This window comes from Nyctereutes procyonoides, unplaced genomic scaffold (assembly GCF_905146905.1).
Source record: "Nyctereutes procyonoides isolate TBG_1078 unplaced genomic scaffold, NYPRO_anot_genome, whole genome shotgun sequence".
NCBI classification, from domain to species: Eukaryota; Metazoa; Chordata; class Mammalia; order Carnivora; family Canidae; genus Nyctereutes; species Nyctereutes procyonoides.
This window is the reverse complement of record NW_026575047.1, coordinates 19,946,549-19,969,560: the sequence shown is the minus strand read 5'-3', so window position 1 is coordinate 19,969,560 and position 23,012 is coordinate 19,946,549. Positions and strand designations below refer to the sequence as shown.

The window sequence follows — 23,012 nt, the reverse complement described above, 5'->3', positions numbered from 1 at the left end:
TTAGAATGATAACATCTAGGAAAGTTATTCCAAAATGTGTGTAATTTATTAAATCACATGTATTTATAACAAAATATATTCACATAATCTAAAATAATACTGAATGGGGTGCCTGGCTGGCTAATTCGGAGGATCATGTGATCTCAGGGTCATGAGTTCAAGCCCCACGTAAGGTGTAGAGATTACTTGAATAAATAAAACTTTATAAAATCATACTGAGTGGAATTTCAGTGATAGTGAATCCCAAGCTTACTTCCAAAACAGAAATAACTTCAAACAGTGGATTCTGAGGTGACTTCATTTTATTTGGGTACCGCATTTGATTGATAAATTAACTAATCCAACACATTTCTGGAGCACAAGATATGCAAGGGTGAACCACACAGACATAGGGAGAAGGTATCAGGAAAAAGAACTTATCTGGGGTTAGGAACCGAAAGAGAGCCACCATGACTACAGAGGAAGAGGAACACAGAGGAGAGCACATGCAGAGAGATACAGGCAGGGACTCAATCTTACAGGACCTTTTACAACAGAGGATGGAGTTTGAACTTTCCCCTAAGTGCAAGTGAAAACCATTTGGAAAGTGTTAAGTTGAGGGTTGAAAAGGGATGATGGCAAGATCAGACAATTTTAAAGAATCCGATGATGGAAAATAAAACCAATGATGAAAACCTGTCTAGAGAGGGAAGCATAGAAAACAAACTGGAAAATAGGAAGGTAACTGAATCATGTACAGGGTCTTTTAAGAATGAAATAGATTTTCATCATGTTCCATGACATAGCCCCGAGATGTGTTCCAACACAGCAGCCAGAAGGATACTCTAAAAAGTCAGATCCTGTCATTTCTCCAATTAAAGGTTCTTGTCTCACTCAAGCTTAACACTTGCTTCCAAGACCCCATATGGTCTGGGCCCCACAGTCTCTCTGACCACCTCTCCTACAAATCTCCCCCTTATGCCATGCTAGCAACCCCACTAGCATCCGAGCTGGTCCTTAAACATGCCATTCATTCTCTGTAGCAGAGTCTTTGCACTTGTGTCCTCTCTTCCATCAGATATCCCCATGGCTTCTTCAAGTTTCTGTTCAAATGTCATTATCAGTCCCTAACCAACATATATAAGATAGTACCTCCTGGCTCTCCTACCCCTCAAGGGTCCATTTTCTTCTTACCTTGCTTTTCTGTTCTCCACAGCATTTATCATAGCTGATGTGCTATTTATTTATTTGCTTAATGTTTCTCAGCCCCAGGAAAATGTAAACTCCATGCTGGCAGGGTCTTTGCTTTGTTCTCTGATATATCCTCAGCAGTATAGATGTTCAGTGATTATTTGTGGAATGAACAGAAGAATGAATGAAGGAAGGCTGGACTTGATGGCCTCTCTAACTTCTTCCCTAACTCACTGACTATAGTTTGGGGAACCAGGACCAGCACTTCATGTTCTGCTACTTTGTGCAAAAGCTTTCATATCACCCTCCCTTAAGGAAGGTTCCAAGAATTGTGGCCAATCTCCCATCTTCTATTTCTCTCCCCACCTCAAGTATCTACAAGCAGCTGTGCCAACCCTTCACCCAGTACCAACTCTTTCCAGTGCTATTTTCTCCCCCACTCTTGTGCTGTGCTAGAGAATGAGGGAGCAGACCAGAATGACTGGGAACCATGAGGTAGATGGGGAGCAGGGGGACATTTGGTGGCTGCAGCCCCACTGTAGAGCTTTGAAACTTCTCTACGGATGCACACAGGCCAGCTGGTGCCTGACCATAAAATTGTCTCCCATATACTCCATCCTGGTCATTCAGTGCATAGACTGCCAATCTCTGGTTGAGTGTCCAGAGGTTGTAACATGGAGGTGTCATATATGTCAAATTCACCTGGTGAGCTATTTATTGTTTTCAGATTTTATTTTATTTTTCTAAGATTTATTTATTCATGAGAGACACAGAAATAGAGAGAGGGGCAGAGACACAGGCAGGGGGAGAAGCAGGCTCCATGCAGGGAGCCTGACGTGGGACTCGATCCCAGGTCTCCAGGATCAGGCCCTGGGCTGAAGGCGGCGCTAAACCGCTGAGCCACCCAGGCTGCCCTCTTTTAAGATTTTAAAGGGGGAACCAAGCAAGTGAGATTTTTAACCTGGCTTAAAAGTACCAGTCTTTCTTTCTTTCTTTCTTTCTTTCTTTCTTTCTTTCTTTCTTTCTTTCTTTCTTTCTTCTTTCTTTTCTTTCTTCTTTCTTTCTTTCTGTCTTTCTTTCTTCTCTTTCATTCTTTTTCTTTCTTTCTTCTTTCTTTCTTTCTTTCTTTCTTTCTTTCTTTCTTTCTGTGTGTTGTTGTTGTTGTTATTGTTTAAGCACAGAGAAAAGAAAACAGTGTGAATTAGGGCTCAGAAGGTCTGGGTTTGAATCCTAGTTTGTGACTTGATGCTTGACCATAGCCTCAAGCAAGTAACTTAAACCTCTACAGGCTTCAGTTTCCCATCTGTCAACAGAAAAATCACTCCTGCTCTGCTCAGCCTCAAGGATGTTGTGGGGATCATGAGGCAATAATAGGTGCATACTTTTTGAACGATATAATACTATTCCCACGTAGAGATTGCTATGAACAGAAACCTAGTTGCAGCATCTCTCAAATGCCTGACCAAATGAAAGCGCGATCTCTCTTCACCCAGTAATGAAAGGCAAGTTCAACAGAGGTGAGGAAAAGAACATCAATGCATTTTTGGGCTTTGCATTTCTATGGGAACCATTAGCACACTATTGTCTGTAGGGAGATATTCAATTATAAATGTATTTTTATGGCATGACAGACTGAGTACCTTTAGTCATTTAAATGATCGTCTCTGAAAAAAAGGTGGATTCGCACAATCATGGTGACTAGTTGAAATTATGGCTCTCAAAAGGAATTTACTTTTTAAAAAAATGGTTGCTTTGATTTTATGTATGTGTGTGTATAAGCATATATATAATGCTTACTTTAAATGTGTGCATCCAGAAATGCTTTTAAATGTACTTCATATCATTTTAACCTAAGCAAATAGCTTAATTAAGATTGACATGAAGAGTGCAGTGTTATAAAAGAAAATGTCATCACCTTTGTTGAAGAGTATGAGACTTTAACCTAGTATTCTTTTGTCTTTTGCAAACACGAGGCTACTCTGGTGATTAAGAGACATGGCAAGACTGGTCTACTATTTCTGGGAGAAAGAGTAGGTGGCCACAGGTAAGAGCCCAAATAAAAACTCTTATGTACCTGGGTGCCTGGTTGGCTCACTCAGTGGAGCAAGTGACCCTCCATCTCAGGGTCATGGGTTTGAGCCTCTAGTTGGGTATGGAGATTATTTAAAAATAAAATCTTAAAAAAAAAAAAAAAAAAAAACCACTATAGCAAGTAGAATGAAATGATCTAGATGTCTCTCCCACACAGTAAAAGGACTTGAGACTTACCAAGTAAAACATCTCACATTGCCGTGGTTTGTTGATTCTGAGAAGCAGGCAAACCTGCCGTGCTGTGTGACAAAGCCTTCTTATTGCACTCCAGGGTTCACTTTCCAAAGGGCGATCATTCAGTTTGGGACTGGGCCACTAGCCTTGGCGTCTTTATTCACACACTTCATGACTCTGTAGGATGGGGACAGGGACAAGGGTGGAGTCCTGCCTACAGTGGAGGCATTGGTTGCAACTGCTAATGGAGGAGGAAAACTAAGTTGCTGAAATATAGGCTTGGAGTTTATGTATGAATTTCAAGTGTCTGTGATACTCCTATTTGCCCAGCAGGGAACTCTCATGTGGCATATCCCACAGAAACTGGCACATTTGTAAGGATTTCTGAGGAACCAGATGGAGTTACTGGTTTCGCCCATTTTATTGGTTAATATGTGGTGTGTTTGGGAAGGGATTGGTGTGTGTCTGGTGGTTCTGCCTGTGTCATCTAAGGTCACCATTCTGTCCTCTAGAGCTGAAAATACCACACTTCAAACCTGCCTCTTGACTACTGGTTGTTCATGTGTTTGGCAGCCTATAGCCTCCATTGTCTTCCCAGCATGTTTTAATCTTGCAATGCCTGTGGAATGAAGTATCCATATAATATAAATTGCAATAATCAGCTCTTGACAGATTTCTGCAAAATGTTTATGGATAACTTCCTTGAATGTCCTGAGACATTCTACAAAGAATCATTGTCAATGTTTCAGAGAGAAAGAAAAATGAGATAGCTATCTATACTATTTCTTCATTCTAGTATTGCATGTGCTTGGAAGCCAACCAGATTTCTAACAGGGTCTGAAATGTCAGCCGGAATGTACTGAATATATAGTAGAGGCTAAGATTAAATTTCCTTTGGTTTACTCAGATAAGCTGGGCATGGGGTTAGTTTGGGGGGGTAGGTGGAAGGGAGTCACTGGCCTAATAATATAATTCACTGCCCTTGAATAAATCTTTTCTTACTTTCCTCTTCGATTTGTGCCAATCTGTGCTTTTTGTCATTCCAGAGGGTTAAGGCAATATCCAAGTCTACTAAATGGCATCTTGTTTGAATATATTCTTCAAAAATTATCATGAAAAAAAGGCATTAAATCACATAAACTTCTCTATACCATGAGAAAATAGAAATGAAGCAGTTTGAACAATTCCTTTATTCTCTCCCTAAATTGTACAAGACGCGGAGTTTCCTCAATGAGAATGAATTTTCTTATAGCAGTCCCCAAACAGCATTACGTTGTTTGAAATTCAAATAGACAAGGATATTTTCTGTTTGATGAAAAACAATTTCTACTCCTAAGTTGCAAACAAAGCTGCTAAGTTCCCATGTCATTCCCAGACCCATTTGAATATAGCTGGAAACACTCCAGATTCAGCTCAGCATGTCAAGGAGCTTGGGCTTCTGGGGCATTTTTTGGGTCACGTGTAAGGGTTTGGAAGGGCTCTTCAGAGCTCTCTGCACCTGTCTCCCTGCTGACATTGGCAGAAGCAGAGTCATTATTGCTGAGACTCAACGACTCATTTTTCTTTTTATACAATGGTTGTTGGCAATGTCTGGGCTTTCTTTTCTGCTATGGAGCCTTTCTTAATGTCCAGGAACCAGTGGTCACTGACCCAGGCCCTCCCTCGGCATTGGCTCTAGGATCAAAATCCAGCCACCAAGGAATTCATGTTTTCTCAACTCAGGGGAAAGAATCACCACACTCATGTGCTTTTACCTCTTAAGGAATTTCAACTGCCTTCTTATGCACATGGCTGAATAACAGGGAGGAAATTTCATATGTGACCGAGATGCTGTGACTTTACCATCATACCCTGGACCTAGACAATTATAGTTTATTGTTTAATTCATGAAACTAAAATGATGTAAGTTTCACGATTGTAGATACCTGGACCTGGATGGGGTACTCAAGGTAAGTCTTCAGCCTCAAACCAGAAATGTACATTAGTTATCTTTCAAAGAGTGTTTGTCTATCCTTATCCATGTTGGGAAACATATAAACAAAAAACTGGACTCGCTTTAAAAAAAAAGAGAGACAGAAGACTTTCCGTCTGCATTCCCTATCTCAGTGCCCCTCCTTGGGAAAATGAGTAGACAGTAGCCTAAATCTTATCAGCACTCCTTCTCTTGGTTGAAAACTTTCCCCAAAGATAATTTGGTCTGATCATTCCTCTTGCTAGAGATGAGGGAATGAAGCTGAGAAAATCTCAAGGAATTATAGGTGTTTGAAGGAGAACAAGGGGGTGGAAGCTCGGTTTCCCTGACTAATCCATTGCTTTTAGAATCCTATCACTACATCTCCATGTCATAAAATCACCTTGGGCACTTGACAAAATTTTACAAATGACAATTTCAGCCATTCCAAACCAGCCTCTGGAGTGTTGTCCTTGTGCTAAAATGGTATCTGTCTCTTTTCTACTGTTTGCACAAGGCCAGTGCAGGTAGACGGGCTATACTTCCACTAGAGACTGCAGAATGCTTCTGAACTTTGAGGAAGAATTGGGGTAGGGCAGTGGTTTTCAAGCATTCACACCATGGTAGGAAATAGATTTGATGTTGTGACCCAAATCCCAAATAACATGACTACGAAGATACAAGTATATGTATATAATATTACTGAAATAAATTCCTCAGAAAAATACTTGTCCTTACTACTTCAATGAATTCTGTTCTATTTTATTTAAAAAATATATTGTTTGTGACCCACTGAATTGATTTATGAATGAGCATGATTCTGTGGCTTTACTCAATGGGGATGTCCCTGGCTTGCCTCGTCATGCTATTCCTGCCCAAACTACAGCCGAACATATTTGTTTCTTAAAATAGACCCAGCCACACCCTATAAAACATTTCATTGGGTGCCATCTTGGTTGGTAGTCAGCATGATCAAAGGATTCTCCTGTGGGCATATCCATGGGTGTGTCCTAGGCAAGCAGCTGTGGTTTGAGGAACAGGCTTGTGTCTCCTTTTTCAAACTGCTGAATTATCTTTTGGATACCTCGCCCCCCATCTCCCTTACGCAGCAGGCGTGATCAAAAAATGGTTGCAGACCAACCTGTTCTATCAATGCTATGACCTTGACCAAATCACTTAAAACCTTTGATCCTCAATCTCCTGATCTATAAAAGGGAAAACATTAATTCTACCTCCAAGGCTATTGTGAAAGGCAAGTGATACATTAAGTGTGAAACTGCCTTCTCAACTTCAAAGTAAATGTTAGGTATAATTATAATTTTACCTGTAACACTATAGGCCACGACACCATTAGAATTACAGGTACAAATGACACAGCAAACTGAAGCTCTGGGAGGGTTCCTGATATTTATATAACTCTCTGGTATTTAATAAACTAAGAAACACATTAATATGTTCTAAAAGCAGATTATTAAATCTGTCAGCATCTCTATGAGGTTATATGGTGCTACCTTAGAACCTATTGACTTAAATTCATAGAGACAGAAAGTAGGATAGTGGTTACCAGGGGCGGGAAGGAACAGTGTTTGATGGGGACAGAGTTTCAGTCTGAGATGATTAAAAATTCCTGGAGATAGATGGGATGGTGTGATGATGGCACATCAATGCAAATCCACTTAGTGCCATAGAACTATACCCTTAAAAATGGTTAAAATTATAAATTTTATGTTATGTGTATTTCACCACAATAAAAAGGAAATAGTGACTTAAAACCATAACCCTTGAGGCTCCTGGATGGCTAAATTGGTTAAGTGTCTGCCTTCGGCTCAGGTCATTGTCCTGGGGTCCTGGGATGGAGCCCCACGTCATCAGGCTCCCTGATCAGCTGGGGGCCTGCTTTTCCTTCTCCCTCTGTTGCCCCCCACCCCCACTCATGCTCTTTCTCTCACTGTGCTCTCAATCCCTCATAAATAAATAAATAAATAAATAAATAAATAAATAAATAAATAAATAAATAAATAAAGTCTTTAAAAAAAGAAAACCACAACCCTTTTAGAGTTAGGATTTGTGCAGGGCTCAGCAAGTTCACCCCATCTTGGCCTGTGTGGTGTCTCCTGGGACAATCCAGCTGGGAGTAGAGGATCTAAGATGGCTTCATTTACCACTTTGGTTCTGGCTCTTAGCTGAGGTGCCTCTGTTGTTCTCCACATGGCCTCTCAGCCTCCAAGTCTTCTCTCTACATGTGTCCTCTCTACATGTAGACAGAGTGTCCTTTACAAGGCAGCTGGGTTCTGACAGAGAAAGTAGAAGCTCCAGACCTCTTAAGGCCTGAGTATGACGTCCCAGAAAGTTGTTTCCATCACATGCTGTTGGCCAAGCCAGTCACTGGAATGGCACAGATTCAGTGTGGAAGAGGACTATACATAGGCATAAATTCAAGGAGGCGTGGATCACTTAGGGTCATTTTGTAACAATCTGCAACAGCCTCCATGCCAAATTGCCAGCTAGAATTTCTCCCTTATTTTGCCTGATATTAAATTCTGTTCTAGTGCCACACATACAGATTAACAGTACAGGGTAGTGGTTCAGAGGGTGGACTTAGGGATAAAGCTTCAAATATTGGCTCTACCATTTATTGGCTGTGTGACCTTTGGCAAGTTATTCACCCTATATCTCAGTTTTCATACCTATAAAATGGGGACGGCAATAGTACTTATCTCATCGTGTTGTGGTGAATATTGGAAGAGTGACTATGAGTAAAAACCTCCATAATGGTCCCTGACATGAAGTAAGAACTACACAAGAACTTGCTGTTATTGTTTTTGTCTCTTTTGTCAGAAAACAAAGGAAGAGGTAGTGTGGTGGGGAAGGGAATATTTAGGCTAAATACGACAGAAAGGCTGGAAACCCTTGCTTGGGTACACAGGACCTCCCTGCCTCACAGAGTTCTCACTTACATCTAAATCCCTTGCTGACATTTAAGCCTCTTTTCTTTTGTTCTGCCCCCAGGAGCCATGGAGAACAGCTGATCAACATCTCCCCATAATAATCCCCTGAACACCTGAAGACAGCTGTGAGAGCTTAAAGACTTGCTAAAGCTAATCTGAGCATAGGTAATTGAGTTGATGATATGTTCCAATGCATGTAAATCTGTGCCTGGGCACAGTTAGCGAGTTATAAGTAGTTACCTCCCACTTCTCTTCACTCCCCTAGGAGCTTGAAGCACAGATCTTCCCTTCCCTGAACGCAGTTGGGGAGTGAGTTTCCTCTTGCTGAGCAGAAACCTGGAACAGGTTTCTGAGGAGGAAGATAAGGCAAGCAGGGGCTAGGAGATGCCACGTGTGTGGACTCTGCTGGCTCAAACAAAGGGTTAAGCCCAGGAACTGATAAAATTGAACAGTTAATTAGCACCTACTGTTTACTACAGTGAGCTCTTGCTGAGCTCACTGGTGGCCCTAGTACCTAATCCCATGGGCACTCTTCTGTCCTGGGCAGCCTGATGGCATTTGTCATCGTCTCCTATTTTTGGAATGAGGCAGCACATTGTGGGGATTTTGAGTATTGGAGCCCGAATTCCCGGATTCAAGTCCTGTTTTGTCACTTACCAGCTGCACGACATCATGCAAGTTACTTAACCGGTCAGGTTCTTCATCTTCATCCTCATCTATAAAATGGGATTGATAATAGTACTAAATTATTGGGTTGCTTGAAATATATTAATTTTTTTTTCTGTGAACCTCTTAGCACATGGAGGAGTAAGAATTCAAGATATTTTTTTAGAATTCTTCTCCATTGACTTCCAGGATGGGGCTCTTCTGCTTCTTGGATCACTCCTTATATGCCTCTTTCATCCACCAATGAAAAATTGGCAGTGCCCCCAAGATTCTATCTTTGATCCTCCACTTTTATGATTTTGTATAACCTCTTCTGACTTCTATGGGGTTGAAGAGTGAACAGGGATATTAGAGTTCAAGCAGTAATAGAGGTGATCAGAGTTTTGGCTCAGCCTAACTGGAAAGCCATATTAATATTTTGTTAATAATACCTTAGGCATCAGCTAGGACACTAGATAAAACATGTTTTAAAAGTAAGGACCAGGGATCCCTGGGTGGCGCAGAGGTTTGGCGCCTGCCTTTGGCCCAGGGCGCGATCCTGGAGACCCGGGATCGAATCCCACGTCGGGCTCCCGGTGCATGGAGCCTGCTTCTCCCTCTGCCTATGTCTCTGTCTCTCTCTCTCTGTGACTATCATAAATAAATAATAAAAAAAAAAAGCAAGGACCATATTCTAGAGCAATAGTTCTTGGATAATTGTTCCTCAACCACCAGCAGCAGCACCTGAAAGTTTGTTAGACATGCTGCTGGAAATGCAAATTCTGAGGCCCCACCTCTGATCTACTGGATCAGAAACTTGGAGGAAGGAGCCCAGAAATGTGTTTTAACAAGCTCTTTAGATGATTCTGATACATGCTACAGTTCAAGAGTCACTGTCTTGGAGGAAGACCTATTGTCCTAGGTCTGCCCTAGTTATGCCTAAAACTAAGCCTTGACAAGATCCACAGGGGAAATGGTTTGAAGATTGAGCACACTAAATTAGAGGAGCTTTTCTGAAGATCTACCCTAACAAAGTGGGAAAAAAAAGAAAAAAGAAAAACCTGCATAAGTTCAAAGTGAGCAACCAATGATTAACTGCCTACTAGAACAAAAACTAAAATTTTTTAAAGGAAGACAACAGAATCCAGAGTCTAAAATTTCTATAATTTATCACCTTTATCCTCTGGTGTTACCATGAAAAATTATTATACAAGCGCAAAAATAAGAAAACAAAAGTAGACATTAGAAACTGACCCTAAAATTACTCAGATACTAGATTTAGTAAACAAAGACATTAAGGCAGCTATTGTATTTTCAAATAATTAAAGGCAAATGTGTTCAAAATAAAGGAAAGTGTGATCTTAATGAGTAAATAAATAGGGGATAAGGAATCTCAGAAGAAAAATATAAACTATACAAAAATAAGCAAATGCAAATTCTTGAAACTTTCAAAATAAAATAACAAAATTCTTGGGGCCCCTGGGTGGCTCAGTGGTTGATCTGACTTTGGCTCAAGTCATGATCCTGGGGTCCTGGGACTGAGTCCCTTATCAGGCTCCCTGCAGGGACCCTGTTTCTCCTTCTGCCTGTGTGTATCTCTCTCTGTGTGTCTCTCATTAATAAATAAAATAAAATATTTAAAAAATAATAAAATAATAAATAAATAAATAAATAAATAAATAATCACAAAATTCTCTAAGGGTTTTAACAGGAGACAGGAGAAGGAAAATTCCAGAAGAATCCTCTAAAGTTCAATTGAGGGCAGCCCTGGTGGCCCAGCGGTTTAGCACCACCTTCAGCCCGGGGTATGATCCTGGGGACCAGGGATCGAGTCCCACATCGGGCTCCCTGCATGGAGCCTGCTTCTCCCTCTGCCTGTATCTCTTCCTCTCTGTCTCTCATGAATAAATAAATAAAATTTTTAAAAAAATAACATTCAATTGATAAAAATTATACAATGTGAAGAACAGAAAAAAAACCCTGAAGAAAAATGAATAGATCCTCAGAGACCTGTGGTACAGTATCAGACATGATGTAATTGGTGTCCCAAAGGAGAAGACAATAAGAATAGGACAGAAAATAATCAAAGAAATAATGGTCAACATCGCAAATCTGACGAAAATATCAACTTCACAAATCCAAAAAGTGAGCCTTAGGCAATATAAATATGAAGAAAAACATACCTAGGTCCACCATTGTCAGATTGCTAGAAAATAAAAAAATAAATAAAGAGAAAAATTTGAAAGTAGTCAGAGAAAAATAACACATAACATATAGGGCAACAATATGTGGAAATAATCAAACTGCTATGAGAAACCAGAGAGAACAGAAGACAATGGCATGACCGCTTTGAAGTGCTAAAAGAGTCTAATTCCAGATTTAATACCTTCTCACTCCATTCTCTTCTCCATTTGAATTACTGGTCACCATCTCTTTCCTTTTCCACGTCAGAAAACGGAATCATTCTAGACACCTGTTTTTCCCCCATCCTGGTATCATCATCCAGGAGATCTTGATACTACTTTTTAAATGTCATTAAACTAGTCCCACTGTTATCTCCACTGTTGCTGCTTTAAGTCAGGCTCTTGCTAGCTCTAGTTTGAAGCTCAGTTTCAGGAGTCAGATTGCCTGGGTTTGAATTTTGGCTTTACGCCACCTATTAGGTGCAACTTTGGGCACATTCTTTGACTTTTCTGAATCTCAGTTTCTTGATCTGTAAAATGGGAATAATAATTTTTAAAAAACTTATTTGTGGAGACTTTTAAGATGCTACAGTTACAAATATCCTTCAAACCTCAGTGACCAACAACTGCACCTCATATTACATGCCCACTGGAAGTCAATGGGGCTCTGCTATCTATTGTTATTCTGGAATCCAGACTAAAGAAGCACCACCATTTGGAATACTGACAGTCACCATGGCAGAGGAAAAGCCAAGAATCTGACAAATTATATTCTAGTTCTTAGTTCTTAAAGACCACTAATTCTGAAAGCTTCCACCATTTCATTGGCTACATTAGGTCACACAGTCACATTAAAAGGAGGTCAGAAATGTGTGGTTTTACTTCCTACTCAGAACTAGGAAATGATAGTAGCTAGTGCTAGTGTCTATATATTCCTGATTCTTGAGGCGCCTGGATGGCTTAGTCAATTAAGCATCTGACTCTTGATTTGGGCCTACATCATGGTCTCAGGGTTTGAGGATTGAGCCTCACATCAGGCTCTGTGCTTGGTAAGCAGTCTGCTTCTCTCTCTCTGTCACTCTCTCCACCCATGCACACCCATCTCTCTCTCTAAAATAAATAAATCTTTAAAATAAATAAATAAATACTCCTGATTCTCCTTTTGAGCACATGGTAGGATTGCACTTCCTTGCCTCCCTGGAAAGGAGTTGGCTATGGAGTTGACTATGGCTCTGTGACACTTGGGCAGAAGCTTTCCGAGCCCAGAGACAATAAGCCACATTCACTTCCCACTGCTATGATGATCCTGTCTTGAAGTTATGAGGTATGTATTGAAATGAAACTCCCTTTACTCTGGGTTTTTGTGTGACTATGAGGAGCATTGCCCCCTGGCCAACCTACATGGGACGTGTGGCATGAGCAAATAATTATTTTTATTGTTTTAAATAATGTTGGTTAATTATTTGGGGGTTGTTTCTTTAAAAAAAATTATTTCAGAGAGAGAGAGAGAGAGTGGGGTACAGTGGGAGGAGGCAAGGGACAGAGGGAGGAGAGATCATCTCAAGCAGACTCCACACTGAGCATGGGGCCTGATGTGGGACTCAATCTCAAAACCCTGAGTCAAAATCAAGAGTCTGACGCTTAACCAACTGAACCACCCAGGCATCCCTTGGGGTTGTTTCTTGTCACAGCATAACCTAACCCATCCTAATATATTATCTTATAGGATCAATGTGAGGTGTGAGGATTAAATGAGATAACGTAAAGGGGCACCTGGGTGGCTCAGTTGGTTAAGCATCCAACTCCTGATTTTGGCTCAGGTCATGATCTCAGGGTTTTGAGATAGAGCCCCATGTTAGGCTCTGCACTGGGCATGGAGCCTGCTTAAGATATTCTCTCTCTCTCTCTCTGTCTCTCTCTCCCTCTGCCTATCCCTTCCCTATCTAAAAAAAAAATAATAATACAAATAAAAATATATTAGTTAACATGTCAAGTGCTTGACACATGATTAGCACTCAATATGTGTGAGTAATCATCATTCTTGCCCAAACCCTTGTAGTAACCTCCTAATCACTGGTCTCCAATCCTGCCCCATTTACTCCAACTACATTGCCACCAAAGCCATCTTCCTAAAATGTGAATCTGACCGTTTCACTTCCTTACTTAAAACCCTTCCGTTTCTCCTGACTTTGATAAAGCCTAAATTCCCTAGCAGGGGTCAAGACCTTCCATGGTCTGGACCCTGCCTGCCCCTCCAGCCTCATCTCCCAGAGATCCCCCAGGATCCAGCCACATTAAGCAACTATTGTTGCCTGTTCTTGCTATGCTCTTTCTTACACTCTGGTATCATTGCAAATCCTGTTCCTTCTGCCTGGAGTACCCTTTCTTCTCTTGCCCATCAAGCAAACTGTTTATCATCGTTGAAGACAGCTCAAAAATCATCTACTCTGATACATTTAGTAAGAATTAACTACAGTCCTCTGTTTTGCACCAATTTTTTTGTTTGCTTATCTATTTTCATTAGACTGTGGCCCTCAATGGCAAGGTCTGTTCCCACTTCATCTGTAACCCCAGTGCCTAGCACAGTGCCTGGCATGAGCCAAATACGTACTTACTGCCTGTTTATTGAAAGAATGAATAAATGAATGTTTTTTGAAATTGTTTCTAATATGATTCATTAACTGGGACATACCAAGATGGGAAAGTTTCCAATTTTTCTTCTTACACATGAAAGAATCTAAATAGAAAAAAAGTTTCTCAAAATAAAAGCAGTGCAAACTAATTTGTAACTCAATATTTTCTATTCCGAAGATCTCACTGCTGATCCCTAAATTCAGCAATATGGTTACCACATCAGTGGTAGCATAATATAATAAGTATATTTAATAGCTGTTAATAGCTGTTGCACAAAATGCTTATTTTTTGACATTTTGACTACCTGAGATACTTGATATGACAATATTTTTGATCTGATGAAAGAGATAAACCACCAATAGATAAAACATCTCAGGAATATATCGCTTATTCGTATTTTCTGGGTGTACTTTCTTTTACAAATTGTGGTTTTCATAACCTTGAATACCTACAGTCACTTTTCTGGAAGGATTGCTGCTTTTCCTGTGGCATTTTTTTACTATTCCTTTAATCAGCAGTGTTCTTTTTTTTTTAATTTTTTATTTATTTATGATAGTCACAGAGAGAGAGACAGAGAGAGGCAGAGACACAGGCAGAAGGAGAAGCAGGCTCCATGCACCAGGAGCCCGATGTGGGATTTGATCCCTGGTCTCCAGGATCATGCCCTGGGCCAAAGGCAGGCGCCAAACCGCTGCACCACCCAGGGATCCCAATCAGCAGTGTTCTTGAGAGCTCTTTATTGTTTCTCTCTTTGTGAGAATAGTAGCCTTTTTCTGTGGAATTTTCAGAAACTTTTACCTCTACTTCTATCATAAAATCCATAACCATCACAGAGGTAGAGACTGAGATTTTTCCAACAAAGCTTTCCCTTTATGAGTCCATGATCTGATTTCCGTGGACTACCATAAATTCTGCAACACTTATATTGCCCACTGCTATCAAACTACCATGGTTCTACAAGGGTGATGCATCCGATAGCAAAATTTCTAAATGAGAGAACTCTAAAATCCTAAGAAATATATTTTCAAAGACTTACAAAGATCAGAGAGTGCCTGGGTGGTGTAGTTGGTTAAGTGTCTGACTCTTTGGTTTGGTTGGTTTTGGCATAGGTGGTGATCTCAGGGTGGAGATCTAGCCCTGCATCGGGCTTGTGCTCAGTAGAGTCTGCTTAAGACTCTTTCTCCCTCTCCCCATAACCCTCTCTCTATCACTAAAAATTAAATAAATAAATCTTTAAAAAAATCAGAGCAGAAGTTGAGGTGAGAAGGACATGAGATCATAAAAAAAGGAGATCCGGGTATATATATACTTGAGATCTATACTTGATCTATACTTGAGATCCGGGTATAAACTGGCGTGCGTATCTCATGTGTAGTAGAGTACAGGGACCCAGAATGACTTCACGTAGAAAACTGTACAGGTTAAGTCTTCAGAGAAAAGAAAACATGGCTAATGAGATAAGTGTAGCTCTCAGGAAGGGCATGACTCATAACTTTAAGACTTCTGAGAAAGAACTGTGGCACCTCCTACGTGGACTAGCCCTTAGATCTGGGAGGCAGGATGACTGTTCTTGGCAGAGGGGAGGAAAGAGAAGAGCGGAAACATAGTTCTGGGAAAGGAAAAGGACACCTCCAAAAATATGCTCTCTTCTCATAGACCAAGAAAAAATGGCTTCAGCCAGAGTTAGTGATTTCCAAAAAGGAAATTGAAAATTCCACAAAAGAAAGAGTGTGAGCAATAGCACAGCCATGTAGACATTGGTTGGAAAACATATTATGGAAGGTGGTAATTGCACTGACATTTTAGGTTTAAATAGTCTGTGGCATTATCAGGGAGACCTGTCCAGTGTTCAGAACTCTGTCCGTAAGAAAACAGGCTCCCAGGTGAAGGTAAGACTAGAGTACAGGCTGTTTTTTCAATTGTGGTGGGTTGTAATCAAGCAATCACCTCTTTCAAGTGCATAACACCTTCAGCAGAACCTGGCTAGCCACAGGGTGAAGAGGGACTGGCAAATTAAACATATAATGGTCACTGGACATAAATGTCATTTTTATTTTTACAAAGAAACAAATTGAACAGATCCAAGGGGACAAAAGGAATATAGTTTCTAAGGTCCTTTCTTTCGTGGGTGGTGGTGTCTCAAACACTCTGAACATGTGGATTGCTTATTGTTAGCATGTGCTTTAAAGAGAGGCAATATCAGATCACATAACAAAATTGAATCTTATTAGCAAGGTGTTCCCAATGTTGATGGATACAGATTGAAACTGTAGTTGTTGGTTTTCCATTTTCTAGACTTGTTTCAGATAATAGACCAGGGGATATGATTGCTCTTTATTATTTCAGGTGAAGTGAATGAATGAAGTAGAAATGATGGGCTCTGTGGAATTATTTGCTGATATTGTTAGGATTTCAGAGATTGGGGGCACCTAGATGATTAAGTGGGTTAAACCTCTGACTCTTGATTTTGGCTCAGGTCATGACCTCAGGGTCATGAGACAGAGGCCCATGTCAGGCTTCACTCCAGGCATGGAGCGGAGCCTGCTCAAGATTCTTCCTCCCTCTCCTTCTACCTGCCGCCCCCCCAACTTGTGGGTGCTCTCTCATGATCTTAAAAAATAAAAAAAGGGGATCCCTGGGTGGCGCAGTGGTTTGGCGCCTGCCTTTGGCCCAGGGCGCGATCCTGGAGACCTGGGATCGAATCCCATGTCAGGCTCCCGGTGCATGGAGCCTGCTTCTCCCTCTGCCTGTGTCTCTGCCTCTCTCTCTCTCTCTCTGTGTGTGACTATCATAAATAAAAAAAAATAAAATATAAAATAAAATAAAAAATAAAAAAAAGGATTTCAGAGATGGATTGGATGTGTTCTTTCCTCATGATGGGCAATGTTCCATCTGTCGTTCTGTGGTAGCTTGAAAAGCAAATAAATTATTAGTCTGGTTGAGACATACATTTCTCAACTGAGTTTCTTTGCATTTTCAAGTTAAAATCTGAATAGCTTTTCCAATTTTAGAAACAGGTGAAAGGCTATTTTCATTTTGAGTAACATTATCTGAAAACAGAAGTTTTTTCCAAGAATTCTCTAATTGTTTCAGAGAATGTCTGAAACACCAAAAGCTGGAACCACTGGATTAGTTTGGGATTTAGGAGTCCTCTGTGACACACAACTAGGCCAAGTTGAAATTTTGTTTGCACAAAAGACCAGAGATAAAGGAAATCCATTTTCAAAATATCCTTGAAAAGCATTATGTCATAAGAGCATGCCAACATAAGGAGTCAGCAATTTGGTGAGACTTAGGATTAACAGCTATACAGGGTGGTTTCTATGGTTGGTTAATAATGCTCCTAAATTCAGAGAGTATTTTTTTTCTCTGACTCATGTGGGTCAAGCAGAGGGCAGTGTACGAGTAGGGAATGGTGGCATGTAGCTGTTAATACCATATTCTAACATTATTATTGACTTTATATACTTTTAATGATAATGCATAATTTATCTCAAAATTTCAAATAATCTTAAAGCAGGATGTGAGATTTTTATGTTGATTAAATAGATGCACTGGTTAAAATGAACCAATGTTGCATGAGGACCATTGGGGTCCCTTGTTTAGACTGCTTTTTTGAAAGAGTCCAGGGTAGTCCTTTTATATAGATTGATCACAATTCATAATAGCTATCATCATTTAAAACTACAATCTCAAGAGAAACCATAAAATCGAAATCTTCCCATCCAACCACTAGTGACTTTCAAGTTTGATGCTACAAGGATATCTGCTCTTTCTTCCAAGGATCCACCTTTGTTAGCAGCAAAACAGACAAAGCCAACATCCCAGTGATCCTTTTCTATAGGAAGGTAAAGTCTGTCTGCTTTCAGAGTAGTAGCTACTTCCACCACAACACACTATAACTGTGTTCAAAAGGAAGTGTTGTCAGAATAACCTCCCAGAATACACAGAGCCTCACAGGAAGTACTTAACTGTTGCACAGACCCTTTCAAATAGATTGAATAGCCCCACAATGGCTTATCTGAATCCTCCACTCAAAGCTTACCCTGGATGGTAGGGTCAGATTGAGAGGTCAATTGTTATAAATGTGTCTGCAACAATAGCCACCCAAAACCTCCCCTGAGCCAATGCAGTTGCTCATCACCAGATGTTAAGCAGGTCCCAATGGCTTTCTACCTTAAATACATGCCCATCAATCTTTTAGATTTCACTACTATTACCTCACGAAGAGGCCCATTATATTATCAGAAAGTTCTAGATCAGTGGTTCCCAACTTTCTTCTTTATTGGAATCTCCTTATTAATATCAACCCATTTCTACTGGAAAATAAAGGAAAAGAAAGAAAAAACTTTCAGACCTAGTTCTAGCAAACTTCCAACCAACTTGGACTGAGATTCAAAACAAATATATGAATCTCAGTTCAAAGACAAATTTTCCAAAAACTGCTAAGTCCTTATCAGACAAGGCTGAGGTACAAAAAGATCTAAACTATGGCTGTACATAATTCTAATATGTAAGATCTTTAATTCAAATCTTATTACTTAAAAAAATATTTTTTTAAAGATTTTATTTATTTATTCACGATAGACAGAGAGAGAGAGAGAGAGAGAGAGAGCGAGGCAGAGATACAGGCAGAGGGAGAAGCAGGCTCCATGCCAGGAGCCTGATGCGGGACTCAATCCCGGGACTCCAGGATCGCGCCCTGGGCCAAAGGCAGGCAGCAAACCGCTGGGCCACCCAGAGATCCCCAAAAAGGTGGTTTCATCTAGGTTTGTTGTTTTCCTTCCCCCTAATTATGTCCCCAAATTAACAAAATTGCTCATATTTTGGTACATAAAATCACCTTTATAGTATTGCATACTGTTAATTATCACATGAATATTGTACAGTATAATATTACCAGGATTGAGTAGCTTTGAGTAATATTCCAAGGAAGAAAACGTCTTTCACTAGCTAACTATATTTGCAGCCAATGGCCCCTCCTGGGCAGAGACACATGCTGCTTCTCAGCAGGAAAGAGTTAGTCCTAGAGGTGTCATATTGTTGAATGCAGATAGAGATTCACTGACGTCAGCATTTTCCAGATTGACTCTGCACACTGTTGATAGGTGATACTCAAGCAATTTGGTATTGTCATTGCTCTAGCTTCTGAACACAAAGAGCTCTGTTGTATCTGTTGAGAGCCATCTTTGGAAGGAGAGGGCCTGAAGTCCATTATCAAAAATAGCAGATGTTCTACCATTTACATGTCCCAATCCCACATGAACCTTAGGGGATCCACACTAGGCAACCAGAACAGATATTTTCATTCTTAGCTGAATGTCCTCAAAAATTCCTTGCAATATTGCACTGACAGCTAGTCTGTTACCACAGAGAATGGGACAGAAGCCAGATTTAGCCTTTAATTTAAAGAATCCTGGTTTCTAGAGGTCCATTTATCTGCACTACCATGACTATAAATAAGAACATCCCTAAATGCTGCTATATTTGCTAGTAAATGTGAATGACCATATTGATACCAGAGTATCAAAGCTAAGCTTAAAGTCCATAGCAAAGATAAATACTTTAGGGATGCCTGGGTGGTTCAGTGGTTGAGTGTCTGCCTTTGGCTCAGGTCGTGATCCCTGGGTCCTGGGACTGAGTCCCCCATTGCGCTCCCTGCAGGGAGCCAGCTTCTCCCTCTGCCTTTCTCTGTGTCCTCATGAATAAATTTAAAAAATTAAAAATTTTTAAAAATTAAGAAAAATAAAAACTTTAGAATAACACATTCTTTTGGTGAAAGGATTGGGAAAACAGGCACTCATATACTGTAGAAAGGAATTTAAATTGGTCCAACTGCCATGGAAGACAACTTGGCAATAGATGTCAACACTGCATATGCTTTTTTTGCACATACTCTTTAGCCAAGCAATTCCACCTCTAGAAATTTATCCTTCAGATATCCTTAAAGATGTGCAGAATGACATATGTACAAAGGTATTAATCACAGTATTATTTATAACAGAAAAGTTTGAAAATGAAATGTTCATCAGAGGACTCAACAGAGGACTGGTTCAACAGAAGACTGGTTGAATCAATATGGTGTACCCTTCCAGTGGAATACTCTACTGTCATCAAAAGAATGAGGCAGCTCCTTATGTGCTAATATGGAAGGATCTCCACGAGACACTGCTGAATGGCAAGGTTCTGAACAGAATACAGTATTATCATCTGTGTTAAAAACATATCTGAAAAATGTCTGATGACATATTATCATAGAAGCATTTATACTGGAGTTTATGTATAGACTATCTCAGGAAGATACATGAGAGCCTAGCTCTGCTTCAGGGAGCTCAGTGTGCAGATACCTAGGATAGAAGAAAAACTTTTTACTGTTTCTCTTTTTTGCATTCTTTTAAGTTTTGTAGGATATGCAAACTTTGCTAATTCGGTAAGTAAATAAATAAAACACAATTTGAAAAATCCATGCCAGTCTTATAAGAGAGGAGGTTAGGCCGGGGAAGAAGAAAGAAGCCTTTAAGTGACTCACTTTTGCTACTTCTCAGTAGCTCTGATGAAAGTGGAGATGGCTCAAATTTATTTGCTTAACAAACACTTCATATAGTAAGTACTTCTCCGCACCAGGCCCTGTTGTGAGCACTTTATAAATATTTAATTCAATCTTCACCACAACCCTATGAAGTAAATGATGTTTTACAGATGAGAAAACTAAGCACAGAGAGATTAAGTAACTTGCCCAAGGCCACATAGAAAGCAAATGTCAGAGACAGGATTTGAACCCTAGTAGTGTGGCTCTAGGACTTACGCTCTTTATAAAAGATGCTGCCTTGTGCCTTATGATGTCATGGTGTGAAAACTATGTGATGTCATCAGTGTGAAAACCATGCCTTGGTTGTCTTTAATATAGTCAACCAAAATAGTCATAGCTGAAATGAGTTCATTGTGGATGTGATGTGCAGAGGCCATTCCTTCCCTATTTTATTTTATTTATTTTTAAAGATTTATTATTTATTCATTCAGAGAGAGCGAGAGAGAGGCAGAGACAGGCAGAGGGAGAAGCGGGCTCCATGCACCGGGAGCCCCACGTGGGACTCGATCCGTGCCCTGGGCCAAAGGCAGGCGCCAAACCGCTGCGCCACCCAGGGATCCCCTCCTTCCCTATTTTAAAGTGACTTCAGCCAACTCCCAGAATTCAGCTGGTATCTATACTATAAAAGCCTGAGCTTACGGTCCTATGGTGATAAACTCACCACAAAGTACACGAGAAGGAAGAGGAAGGGTAACAGCTTTGCCAAAATGAGTTGATAAAGCAGAGAGATGTAATGCACTCAGAAGAAAAAGGAGAAACTCAATCTCTCTTTGTTAAATTAGATCAAATAGAATTTCCAAATCAAGTCATCAAATCAATGCTCCAATTAAAACAGAGATCACTTGCAGCACCCGGGTGGCTCGGTCGATTAAGCGTTCAACTCTTGATTTTAGCTCCGGTCATGATCTCAGGTTGTGAGATTGAGCCCTGCGTCCTGGGTCAGGCTCTTCCCCGAGCAGGGAGTCTGCTTAAGATTCTCTCTCGGGTAGCCAGGGTGGCTCAGCGGTTTAGCGCCACCTTTAGCCCAGGGCCTGACCCTGGAGGCCCAGGATCGAGTCCTATGTCAGGCTCCCAGCATGGAGCCTGTGTCTCTGGGTGTGTGTGTGGTGGCGGGGGGAGGTGTCTCTCATGAGTAAATAAATTAAAAATCTTAAAAAAAAAAAAAAAAGATTCTCTCCTTCTGCCCCTTACCACTTTATCCCCCTGCTAGCAAGAGCATGTTCTCTTTCTCTAAAAAAACAGAGATCACTTATTATGTTCAAAGTACCGCAAGAAGCAGTTAGGGGAAGAAAAAGCAAATCCCGTGGCACTTGTTAACATATTGAAACACGCATACACAGTTGCTTTGAACACAACCCTCTCCCCAAGGCCTGGCTCTGTAAATATTAGCTTGATAAAGACACTTATTATGTTCAAAGTAGTATTTTAACATTTATAAATATGAGAAAGATAATAATATGTACCATAGACAGTATAGTTTTGTCTTATACTTGATTCACTCAGCTGAGAAACTTACCTATACTGTACCTTCCTCCAAAGGGGTCCTTATGTGTAACAGTGGCAAGGTTAATTGTCTACTATTTTACACATATACATTATCCCTCATTCGCAAGGAAGTTTTCTGAGGAAGGCATTTGTTGTAGGCAAAGATTTTAAGATGACCCTCAAAGGTGTCTTGCCCTGATCCCTGGCACCTGTGAATGTGATGCGCTTTCACTCTGGTGGATGATAGCATGTTATATGGCACAGGTGACCTTAAGAAATGGAGATTATGGGATCCCTGGGTGGCGCAGCAGTTTGGCGCCTGCCTTTGGCCCAGGGCGCGATCCTGGAGACCCGGGATCGAATCCCACGTCGGGCTCCTGGTGCATGGAGCCTGCTTCTCCCTCTGCCTATGTCTCTCTCTCTCTCTCTCTCTCTCTCTCTCTCTGTGTGTGTGACTATGATAAATAAATAAAAATTAAAAAAAAAAAAAGAAATGGAGATTATTTGGGTGGGCCTGACCTAAATACACGAGCTCTGAAAAACAGAGATCCCTTAAACGGTTGAGAGCAGAAGTCCCAGACACCCCAGATGTGAGAAAGACCTGATGCGTAGGCCCTGGTTTGAAGATGGAAGGGCCACGGGAAGAGAAATCTGTGGGCAGTCTGAGAGAGCTGAGGGGGACCCCCGGGCTGACAGCCAGCAAGGAAACAGGGACCTCAGTCTGACAACTACCTGCAAGGAACTGAGTTCTGCCAAGAACAGGAATGCACGTAGAAGGGGGCCTGAGCTCTCGGTGAGAGCACAGCCGAGATACCGGATTCCAGCCTGGGAGGCTCTGACTCAGTTACACCATCTGGGACTACTGACCTGCACAGCAGCTGTGAGGTAATAAATGGGTGTTGTTCCAATCCTCTAGATGTGTGCTCATTTGTTACGCAGCAGCAGAAAAACAAATCCAGTGTTAATGCCCCCCTCTTACAGGAGGAAACTGAAACTCAAAGAAGTAAATTGGTTAAAACTCTCTCTCTCTCTCAATCTCAATCTCTCTCTCTCTCTCTCTCTCTGTCTCGGCGAGGGAGGATTTGACTTAGATCTGACTTCAGAGCCAGTTCGCTTTTCTCCCTCCCTGCCACACCACCTAT

General features: G+C 40.8%; 1 long non-coding RNA gene across 3 annotated transcripts in view; it reads right to left on the bottom strand.

Moving 5' to 3' along the window:
* Positions 1-285: 285 nt before the first annotated feature.
* LOC129510456 (uncharacterized) overlaps positions 286-23,012 on the bottom strand; it is a 38,256-nt gene continuing 15,529 nt past the window's right edge. For 2 of the 3 annotated variants that reach the window (XR_008664602.1, XR_008664603.1), the window contains 3 exons: positions 8,992-9,050; positions 3,439-3,612; positions 286-2,315 (listed from right to left, as the gene is read on the bottom strand). This is a non-coding gene — a long non-coding RNA (uncharacterized LOC129510456). Of the gene's footprint in view, positions 2,316-3,438; positions 9,051-23,012 lie in introns of all 3 variants that reach the window. The other variant, XR_008664601.1, reaches the window with a different exon arrangement.